We start from the raw sequence: 11,988 nt of genomic DNA on the forward strand, positions 1-11,988 counted from the left end.
CAGTCAGATACTGAATAACATTTATTTTATCCAGATACAAAGGTTTTAATTATATCCACAAACATGTGAGCAGGTCTGCGATGGAAAGGCGACCTGTCCAGGGTGTACCCCGCCTTACGCCCGATGTCAGCTGGGATTGGCTCCAGCCTCCCCCGACCCTGTTTGCAAGATAAGCAGTTGGGGTGGAAGCTCTAAAGACGATGGATGGGTGGATGGAACATGTGAGCAGGCAGGTGCTATTGTACTTAGAATGAAAGAATTCCCTAAACATGATTAGAATTAAAGCTGCAATATGTTTAAAATAATAAAACAGAAAAGAATTTTGATTTGTCATAGATGTATGGTATGCACTGTACGTCTGTTTTTGGGAGGAGTTTGTGTAATTTTCTGGTGGAGTGGCCAGGGCTGGGCTCAGCTCAGTTGTGGCAGAGAGGAAACAATTGCAGAAAACACAAAAAAATTAAATAACAGTAAAGTTAAAGGTGCTGCAGACAAAAAAAACAAGTGAGGATCAGCATTGCATTTTTCTTAGGCACCACACAGCATCTTGGAGGTTATATGCATGTTATATCAACTTTAAACTTTGAGGAAAATGATGCTTTCTTGCTGCTTGTTAGCCCAGGACTGCATCACTCTGTGCTATATTTGGGAAAGTGGAAGTCCTGCCAAGTGTACAGATGAATTAAAGAATCTCTCTGTGACACCTAAGCTGTAAAGGTAAGGCTGAAAATCATTGGAGTGGTCCTTTAGGGAAGACAGCTTGCATCAGTCAAGCTGTTCAGTGCTAAACTTTGGAGGTTCTGGTTGTAGGCTACAGCGCAGCAGCTCTCAGCTGTGAGTGAGTGTAACTTTGTGAGTTTGATGCAGGAGTGTTGCTGAAAAAGAGCGAGCGTGTTCACTCAACCTTTTCTGGGTCAATAACACTAAAAAAGCCACCAGTCTCCCTCCTCTCATCTCAATCAAAGCTATTGCGTTAGTAATTTAGAGCGGGCGTAAAAGGAAAATAACTTGCCTCATTTAAATGCTAATTTGTCTTCAGCTGAAGATTCAGTACAATGACAACAGGTTGGCAGAATATGGAATATATTGTGTGAGAGCTCATAGATCAGACACAAAGACAGTTTCCCAACCACATTTCCCCATAAAAATCTTTTATTTCTTCATGCATCTTTTGTGGCCCAGTACTGCTGCATAAATACACAGGAACCAGTGGTCCGCACTACTGCTGTGACCGAAAATCATTACTGATGCTTCTGTCGGTTAGCTTCTGCATTCTGGCACTTTTTAACCATGATGCCATATTGATATATTGATATAAGGTGCATAATTATATGCACATCGCATTCAGGTGCAAGACTACTTGGAAAACATCACTGATGAAAACATCGGATCCTCGTCAGGTCAATATGCTTTTTTACCACATCCATATACACAAATAGGCTTAACATAGGTTAGTATGTGCGGAGATATAATACAATTTGGAGTTTTTTTGTCGTGTACAGTATTTCAGTTATTTGTTGTGTGTTTTTTGGATATTTTTATATACTTTACTTCCTATATTGGAATGTATTCCTGTGTTCATATGTCTCTCCTTTTCTCCTTTCCTCCTATATTATATTTCCATTGATCTTTGTTTAAATCCCTACATCTCCTTCATTTCTCCTTTGTTTCCTCCCTGTCTTAGCTCCTTGTTTTTTCCTCCCTTTCCCATTATTTCTTCCTTCCTTCCTATCTTCCATGGTTCTGGTCTTCCTGCCTTTCGTCCTTCTTTTTTCTTTCCTTCTAGTATTGTTTCTGGCCTTCTATCGTTTGGTCCTGTTTTCCTTTCCTTTGTCCTTCATCCCTCCCATTGTTTGTTCCTTCTCCCTTCTTCCACCCTTACTCCTTTCTTTCCTCCATGTGACGACACACACACTGAGGATCTCTCCCTAACTTTCCCTCAGCCTTTCACATTCTTCTTTTTAATTTCTCCCATCTCTCCCTCTTTGCCCCGCTCTCTCACCGTCTATCTGAATCTTTAACCTCTTTCAATCTGTCTCTCTGTGTCATCCTCCGTCTCTGTCACTACTTCTCTCTCTCTGTCACTCTCCGTCTGTCTTGCTCCATCTTTCTCATTCTCTCTGTCGGTTTGCAGCCACCCTCACTCTGTCTCTTTGTGATTGAGTGAGTTGCGAAGTTAGTTGGATACCCTTCCACTGTCCTCCAAGGTTAACCACAGAAATGTGCACACACACACACACACACACACACACACACACACACACACACACTGACCTCTATATGTGCATCATTTTATTGCCTCTTATGGGCCTTTCCACTCTTGCTGGCATTTGACATGCTTGGCTTAATGTATGGTGAACCTTTTTTATCACACAATTACCTTTTGTGTGTGAGTGTGCAGGTGTGTGTTTGCGTGTTTGCATGCATATGTAAGTGGGTATGAGTATGTGTGGCTGGCTCATTTAGATTGTGGACCATATGAATTTCCATTATGCAGGGTTGACAAGGAAATGGCCCTATTTTTAATTGGTGGGGATTCGCCTGTGACACAAGGTCATTGGCTGATAATATGTCAATTATCTGTCACACAGCTGAGAGAGAGAGAGAGAGAGAGAGAGATTACATGTTTAATGAAATGTATGGGGTTGATTGTTCTTATGTTGTATGTATGATGCTTTGGCAATATTGTTGTTACACATTCATGCCATTAAAGCTAATTTGAATTGAACTGAGTTGAGAGAGAAGGGAAGTAGAAAAGATGGAGAGCACAGGATGGACATAGCCTCATATGAATTGTCAGCTATCTATCCCAGTAGTGATCTGAGAGACCAAACTCCACACCACACGCACACACACACACACACACACACACACACTCACACACACACGCACACGCACACGCACACACACACACACACACACACGTTTCCACAGCTTTGTGTCACTATCTCCCTACCCAACACACAAGGCAAAGTCACCTCCAGGCACAACAGCAGGAACTCTTCAAAGCACCAGACAACTCTCCATCTTATGCTCTCCTTCTCCCTCCCTCTTTTGTCCACATGCACTCCCAGGTTAAGAGGGTTGTTTAATATGCGGAGGAGATGCACCATGATGTGACTTTCAGTATCATGGTTACTTGCTTCCTCTCTTTCTCTCCTGTTTGGTATTTCTGGGGGAATACCAAACTGTGTATCCATATGTACAGTGTGTGCGTGTTTGTGTGTAAACACATATGTACAGGTGCATCTCAGAAAATTAGAATATCGGGAGATAGTAAATTTCTTTACCGTAATTTTATTCAAAAAAGTGAAACTATTTATTTAAGATTCATTACATATAAAGTGAAATATTTTCATTTTAATCTTGATGATTATGTCTTACAGTTCATGAAAATCAAAAATCCATATCTCAAAATAATAATAATAATACTGTTAAAATGACAAGTTAACCTTGTCCAGAGACGTAACCTCAACCTGAACCAGGTTGTGAGGACCTCAGCGGCTATAAACTAAAGGACACTGACTGCATCCCCCACACACAAAGGCTGCCCCCTCCCTGTTCATGCTGATATGTGAAACTGATTAAAAAAAAAATCTAGATGCCAGGAAGGATGGTCTCATATTCTTTTGGATGAACAAAGGATTTTTCTCATTATAAGCTGTGTTGTTGCTCTGTTTTGCTAAATAATCTTTAACAGTTATTTAGTAGTTCTCCACTTCAATTTTGAGTAGTTTTATTACCATGTTGTTCTAGTTAGAAACTATGTTGAAAAAAAGGAACCATAAAGAAGTTAATTTGCAGTGCTTTTAATCTTCATCAATGATCACTTACAATCCTGCATGTATTTTATGTTTTAACTAATGCTTTGTTCCAAGCACCTCTATATATTTTCTTGGAAATGATATGGTACAGAAATATTATCATGTGTTAAATAATCAATTTTTCCCAGCTCCTGAGCCAAGGATTGAATTTAAAGTAATAACCATTTCTTCACTAGTCAAGAGTGATTTCCAGGTCCTCTCATGAAACCAGTGTCCCCCTCAGAAGACAAAAGAAGTATTACATGCCATTATCAACTCCTTGTGCTTAATTTATATTACTCTGTGTTTTATTGTTTGTAATCTGATGCCATGTTCTTATAACTTTCTTATACATTTTATAAGTAAGAATGTTTAACAATCATTATTCTCCTGGAAGTATTTAGTTAAGTTGTTCTTCCATCTGTTATGAAATGTTTAACTGTTCTAAGCTTACAGATGATTAAAAATAGTTTTCCTTGCCTTTTATCAAATGCTTAAAACTAAGAACTGTATAACTGTTTATGACATGACAACAAGAGTTGATTGTGGAAAGGCATTTGATTAAAACACGCGCAAATAGGCTTTAAGACCATATTATAAGTTCAGACACAGAAACCTCAGAAGGACCAAGCCCTCCTCCTGGAGACCCGTGCCAGGCAACAAAAACACAGCGCCATACGCTGCTCTCTCTCTTATGCTCCCCTCTCTGCTCCTTGCAGTTATTATTTCAGTTGAATTAACTTCCGCTGTTCCCACCGAAGTTCGGACTCAGCCACGTGTGTTAGTTATGCCAGCAGTAACACCACCTCACCCACGAACCGAGCCGGGGTTAACTGCTGTCTACTGCTCGAGTTCCAGCCACAAGTCGACTAGCGTTAGTCGTAGGGCCGTCTGAATACCAACCAGCTGACAAACTCAACAAGCAGTAAGGCCAAAACCAAACCCTGCACTCTGTGATCAAGTGATGTCCTTTAGCTTTAGCCTTTAGCTTAATCCTTTAGTCCTGAAACACCTAGCCAAATCAAACTTAGTTATGAGCATATAACTTGCGTTCCTTAGTTCTCTTACTCCCAAATTCTTTTTACAATAGACCAACTAAATTCACTTTAAACCCTGTTACTTTCATTGATTGCATTCTGGTTGTTTAATCATTATTGTTTTATGTCTTTGATATGTTTAACCTTACTTTGTATTCACTTTAGTTAGTTAATAAATTTCACTTTATTCACAGGAACTGTGTGTGTGTATTGTTTACTCCAGGTCACTGGACAGAGGATTCACCTTTTGATTTGAGACTGACTGATTGATTAAACTGATTTAAAATAATTAAGCAATTACTAACTGATCACTAGTGAAGAATTGTGTAATTATTAAGCTATACCTAAGGAGTCCTGATGGCCTTGAACAGACGGAAATACAGGTGGTGCCCCAAAACGAGTGCTTATGATATAATATTTCCAAATATTATAATTCATAATTTCATTAACAGTAAGTAGGTGCGCTACAATCGTCGTGGTATTAAAGAATTATTATGGCGAACAGTAATACTGAATAAATAGCAGCAGAGAATATTGCACATTCATTATTAAACAGATTATATTGCACAAAATAGGTAATAATGACCAGTATAATAACTAACTAAGGGCCTGTGTGTCAGCCACTTAGAGGGAGGAGTTATAGAGTTTAATGGCCACAGGCAGGAATGACTTCCTGTGGCGCTCTGTGGTGCATTTTGGGGGGGATGAGTCTTACACTGAAAGTGCTTCTGTGTTTGAGCAGCACATCATGGAGTAGGTGGGAGACATTGTCCAGGATGACATGTAGTTTGTACAGAATCTTCTACTCTGACACCACCGACAGAGAGTCCAGCTCCACTTTAGAGCTTCCACTCTGTTAGCTTCCGCTACCCTCAACCTGCTTCCCCATCATGCAACAGCAAACAGGATAGCACTGGCCACCACAGACTCATAAAACATCGTCTGGCAGATGTTGAAGGACCTCAGCCTCCTCAGAAAATAGAGATGGCTTTGGCCCTTCCTGTAGACGGCTTGGGTGTTCTTGGCCAAGTCCAGTTTATTGTCAGTGTGCACTCCCAGGTATTTCTAATCCTCCACAATGTCCACACTGACCCCCTGGATGGAAACAGGGCTCACTGGTGCCTTGGCTCTCCTTAGATCCACAACTAGCTCCTTAGTCTTTGTCACGTTGAGCTGTAGATGGTTCTGATCGCACCATGTGACAAAGTCACACTTTGTCTCATGGTGACAACTCAGTCTCATCTCCTTTGCTGATACATCCAACCACAGCAGAGTCATCAGAAAACTTCTGAAGATGGCAGGACTCTGTGTAATATTACGGTATTGATGGTGAAGAGAAAGGGAGAGAGGACCGTCCCCGGTGTTGCTGACCAGGCTGTCTGACACAGACCGCAGAATGTTGCAGGCGCACATTCTGTGGTCTGCCAGTCAGGTAGTCAACAATCCAGTACACGAGGGGGGCATCCACCTGCATCGCTGTCGTGGCGAATGGTGCTGAAAGCACTGGAGAAGTCAAAAAAACATGACCCTCACAGTGCTCTCCGGCTTGTCCAGGTGGGCGTAGATGCAGTTCAGCAGGAAGATGATGGTGGCCTCAACTCCCAGTCGCCGCTGGTAGGCGAAATCCAGGGGATCCAGAAGAGGTCTGACCATGGGCCGCAGCTGGTCCAGAAACAGTCTCTCCAGGGTCTTCATAATGAGGGAGGTCAGTGGCACAGGTCTGTAGTCCTTGGAGCCATTAGGACGTAGTGTCTTTGGCACAGGCACGAGGCAAGATGTCTTCCACAGCACACAGACCCTTTGGAGACTCAGGCTCAGATTGAAGACATGGTGAAGGACTCCACATAGCTGGGGGGCACGGGCTTTGAGCGCCTCGGGGCAGACACCATCACAGCCTGCAGCCTTGTTAGAGTGGAATCTCCTCAGTTGTCTTCTCACCTGGTCAGCAGTGAGGGACACGGAGGTCACAGATGGGGGAGGGAGAGGAGTCATCAGGTTGGAGAAGGCAGAGGAGGGGGGAATAGAGGTCTCCCAGGAGGGAGTGAGAGGGAGGAGGGGGCAGTATTGGAGTTGAGCAGCTGAGTTAGGCCCCATCCACACTATTGTGTTTTTGTTTTAAAACGAAGACCTTTTAGTACATTTGCACCTCCCATCCAGACTAAAACGACGAAAATGAATGCCTAAAACGGAGAAGTTTAAAAAAAGCTGCCGAACCTGTTTTTCGTTTTGAAACCCCAGAGAGCGTTTTAGTGAAGACGGGCAAAAACGGAGGATTTTAGAAATGATGACACAGACGCTCATGTTTGGCTCTCTGATTGATGACTGATCATAAGTCATGCAAAGTAGAAACACAATGACAGAGTTTTAAACAGGGTATTTTTATTAAAATATTTTGTAGGCCACTGGTCTACAGTGTACACAGTCTGGTGTAGTTCTTCGTCTGTATTACTTTATTCTTTCAACAAATCTTCTTTAACTGCAGAACTACGGAATAGACCATTTGCTTCATGTTTGAACCGGCACACGCATGTCCAGGGTACATGAACGGCCAGTAGATGTGCGTTTTCAGTCGTTTTAGTATAGACGAAGATCAACTCTCATACGCAGCTAAAACGCTGGTGTAGTTGGAGATCGTATTCGTTTTAATTCTCCGTTTTAAACTAAAACTGAGTAGTTCAGATGGGGCCTTAGTGGGGGGATGGCAGGAGCCATTGAGTCAAATCTGTTAAAGAACAGATTAAGTTTGTTGGCCATGTCCAAGCTGCCTTCAACTCCTCTGCTGCATCTGTATGTCCCGATAACAATAATTATTATTAATATTATATCCTGCCTTGCTGAAATTAAGAACTGGATGTCTAAAAATTTCCTGCAGTTGAATGACACCAAGTCAGACATAATGATAATTACCCCTTACTCCCCAGCAGCATTAACAATCTCTTATCTAGGAGGTGCTTTATCTAATAATTTTTTTTAAAAAGAGGCCTGTAACCTAGGTGCATTTTTTGATCCAAAATTGTGCTTTGATGCTTAGGTGGTTAATGAAGATCACGTCATTCCTTTCATCTGTAGACCTGGAAAAGGTCATCCATGCTTTTATCTCATCCAGATACAACTATAGCAACACACTTTTTTCTGGCATCTGCACGTAATGTGTCTTGCCTTATTTTGTGACCTTACAAAAGAGTGAAAGCATGTAGCAGTAGGTGGCAGCCAAACATCAATGCTGCACATTCACTGTCAGAAATAAAGGAAGAAGGAATAAAGCCAGGTCTTGTCCAAAACATCAGTGCTGCACATTCACTGTCAGAAATAAAAGAAGAAATAAAACCAGGTCTTGTTCAAAACATCAATACTGCACATTCACTGTCAGAAATCAAAGAAGGAGAAATAAAAGTCTTGTCCAAGAATTTCTCTTCCATCACACTTTGATCTTTGGTGATAACTTTTCCACCAAAGAAGTGAACTTTTTTGCAAACTCAAGCAGGCGCATTAAAAACAAACAGGTAGATGGAAACTTATTGAGATTCTCCTCCTTCACCCTCTTTCTATCTTTCTTTCTTTTTGTCTTTTCGATGCTGCTGCTCTTTCGCTCCACTGAGGCTTCACTCAGATGTGACTTCAACACTTTCACAGACCGCTGGCCTCCATACTTTGTCTATGTGTGTGGGTAAAGCTTCGATTGTTTCTCTCTTCCTCTCTCCCTCTATTCTCCCCCTCACTTCCTCCCCCATCTCCTCTCTAACCTTTCGCCTGGCTTCTCCTCCTGTCTCTTTTTACTCTGATACTCCTCACCTTGTTTGTCCACATCACGACGTCATTTTTCTACCTTCTCCTCTTCGTCCCTTTCCTCTTTCACCCTCCCCCCCTCTCCTTCCTCTCCCAAACTGTTTATCTCAACATGTGTGTCAGTTTGGATGGACTGGGTCTCATCCCCATGGGGGGATGCTGAGACGGTTGGATCATGGAGGCAAGGCGGGATGGAGAGCCGAAGGGACAGATGCACCGAGTGAGAGCTAGCGGAGAAGAGATGGAGAGACATCTGAAGTTATCTCGCTGGGGCAGCCATGAGTGTAGTTACAATCTGTAAACACACACATACACACACAGTTGGGAAATGAACACAGGGGAAATCTGTGCCCTCTCAAACAGAGAAAATTAACACAACAGGAAATTGGTTTCTGGTTTCTGGGCAAATGTGACAGTATATCCCTTGATAAATGATATATAAATGATATGTGTAAATGATTTAGCTACAAAGGAAGATGGGGAGGGAGGGGTGGGGGGTGGGGGGTTTATGGTTAGGATAGAGAATGAACAAGAGAGAAAAATAAGTGAACAAACTTTAACTCATAGAAGAATCATTTGTGAGAGTTAAATGACCACTTTAATCTGTTGGTTAAACATGAAGCCGCAACTAGCAGATGGTTAGCTCAGCTTAGGAAACAGCTAGCATGGTTCTATCCAAAGTTAACAAAATCCACCTATAGTACCAATCCCCCTTAAAGCCTAGTGCAGACTACATGACTTTCAATGTCGGCAGATTGATGTGCCGTTCACACTACACAACTTGCCGTTTTGTGATGCGAGTCTTCAAGTCGTTGTGGTGGTCACACTACCAGACTGATCGGCGACAAGGGATCACACACTACACGAACTGACAACGACTCTGTCACACGACAACTGGTCTCTAAACCACGTTTTGTCAAGAAAACACACATGAAAAGTGACACGGGAACTGACTTGGAACTTGTTTGCTGATTTGCCCCCTGACACACCCCGACAGTCGGCGAGCTTGGCTACTTGCAAATCGGCTTAAAATTGAATAATAAATAAATAATAATCAATTATAAGGTGGTGGTAGGTTTATAGCCCCTAACCCTTACTACAGGGGTGTGTGCCTAAACCTAAGTCAGTGATTGCATATTGACCAGTGAACCCAACAGCTGTGCAGCTGGGGTTCACCTCCTTTGTGTCACTGCACCAGAGAGGGAAAAAGAGTATTTGTCAAGATGTTGAACTGCTCTTTGAAACTCAAACGACTAAATTCCCTAACTCACACCCCATACGCACACACAAACACACTTTTTGTCTTTTTTTTCCCTTTTCCACTCTTGTAAGACTCTGGCAGACTGTTCAGGCAACTGTGTTAACCGAGAGATCAAATGCCATGGCAACGAGTGTCTTCTGTTATCAACGCGCATGCAGTGAGACAGCTGACCGCTTTGTAGAGCCCATTTGCGTGTACTTCTGTGTGTGTGTGTTTGTGGGAGCATTGTAACCAGGTCTGTTTAGTTGTACAGGAATCTGAGGAAAATGTTAAAGTGTGTGTCTGTGTTGAAAGAAAAAGAAAAATGATCCATGCCAGTGTGTGTCTTTATTCAATTGTCTATTTGTGTGTGTGTGTTTTTTGTGTCCACATGTGTGGCTGTCTGCGGCTGAGTGTCACCCCAGGCTTTTTTTCTGATAGACCACTACTGGGTGTTGTGGAGATGAAAGGGATGCTGGGAACTCATCTCACGCTATGAATCCTGGGTAAGTAGCGTGTGATGTGAGTACATCCTCATCACTCAGTGAAAGAAGGCTTTCATCCCTTATCCATTCCCTCTATCAATATCCCCTCTTTCTGTCTACTCTCCCCGTCCTCGCCCCCATTCCTTTCTCCTCTCCCTCGTCTTCAGTTTCTGATTTTTTCTCTTGTTGTATTTCCTGTCCTTTCCTTTTCTTGTCTTTTCTTTTTCCCTGCTCATTTCTTCTCCACATTTCCATCCAAATTTCCTTCTCTCTCCTTTTTATTCTGCTCTCCCCCTCTCCTCTCCTCTTTACCACTCAAGTTCTTCTCACTTCCTCTACTCTTTCCTTTCCTCTATCCTGTTGTTTCCTCTCCACTTTCCTTTCCACTCAACCTCTGTACATTTTTGCTCACCTCTGTCTTCTCCTTTCTTTTTATAACCTTTGCTTGTCTTTAGGCTTATTTTCCTATTTTCCTTTAATCTTTTCTCCTTTCCTTCTTCCTACTCCCATTTCACTTCTGTCTTTTATTTTCATTTCCTCTTTTCTCCTCCTCTCATTTCTTTTCTTTTGTTCTTCTACAACTTTATCTCCCCTTCCCTGTTTCCTTTCCTTTCCTCTCCTTTCCTTTATTTTCATTTCCTATTTTCTATCCTCTTCTTCTTTCTATTTCAATGTCCCTTTTCCTTTACTCTCCTCCCCTTCACTCCTCTCCCATTTTCCATCATCTCCTCTACAGATTTCCTCTCCTCTCCTTTCTTTTCCTTTCCTCTTTCCTCCCCTCTTCTCCCTGTTATTATTCCCGCTTCTCAACGTATTGTTTTGTCTCATCTTTTCATTCCTTTTCCTTCCCATCTCTCCTCTCTTCCCTGTCCTTCTTGCTTTCCTTTCCTTTGCTTTCTCCTCTCATTTCCTTTCCTTTCCACCTAACTCTTCTACATTCTTGTCCTCTCCTCTCCTCTCCTGTGAACATAAAATGATCAAAGTGCCCATTCTGGCCATGACAGTTCAATTTTACCAAGCCGCACACAGTCCTGCACATACTTTTCAAAAGGTGTACATGCTGTAAGTGAGCCTATGTGTGTCTAGATGGCAGACTTTGTATGCTTCTGCTTGAACAAGTTGGATAAGTCAGGTTTCAAATTGTTGTCCTATGACTATTATTTGACTTTTGACCTACATTTTTTTGATTTTATGGACAAAACCAGGTTAAAAACCTTCTTACCAATATGGCCACAAAGCTACTGCCTTAACTCCCTTTTTCAGTCCCTGTTGAAGTGCCGCTGGACAAGACGCTTCAACCAGTGGAGCTGCTCATGCAATAGAAAAGTGTTTATAAGGAGCATCTCTCTTTACTGGTGCTCTGCCTCAGGCTTTTCTCATATGCTTGTGGAAGGGCGGAGAGGTGTGCTCTTCCTGCCTTATGGCTTTCTACGTAGGTGCGTGGAAGGGCAGGGAGATCCCAAAACGCAGCCATACCTCCATACATAACTTACTGCGGTGCAAATATCTGTTTCTTTGATTAAAGTACAGTTATTAAGTAGCCTACTTGTACTTCTACTTGAGTAATTCCATTTCCTGCTAGTGTCTACTTCTACCCCACTACTACTACTACTATTTCAGAAGCACATAATGTACTT

General features: G+C 42.2%; 1 long non-coding RNA gene across 1 annotated transcript; it reads left to right on the top strand.

The window, feature by feature from the left end:
- The first annotated feature begins 4,572 nt into the window (after window positions 1-4,572).
- Window positions 4,573-10,359, top strand: LOC123976782. Its single transcript, XR_006826430.1, has 3 exons — window positions 4,573-4,728; window positions 6,395-6,545; window positions 10,292-10,359. It is a non-coding gene; the product is annotated as an uncharacterized LOC123976782 (long non-coding RNA).
- The last annotated feature ends 1,629 nt before the right edge of the window (window positions 10,360-11,988 follow it).

Source organism: Micropterus dolomieu, linkage group LG09 (assembly GCF_021292245.1).
Source record: "Micropterus dolomieu isolate WLL.071019.BEF.003 ecotype Adirondacks linkage group LG09, ASM2129224v1, whole genome shotgun sequence".
NCBI lineage: Eukaryota > Metazoa > Chordata > Actinopteri > Centrarchiformes > Centrarchidae > Micropterus > Micropterus dolomieu.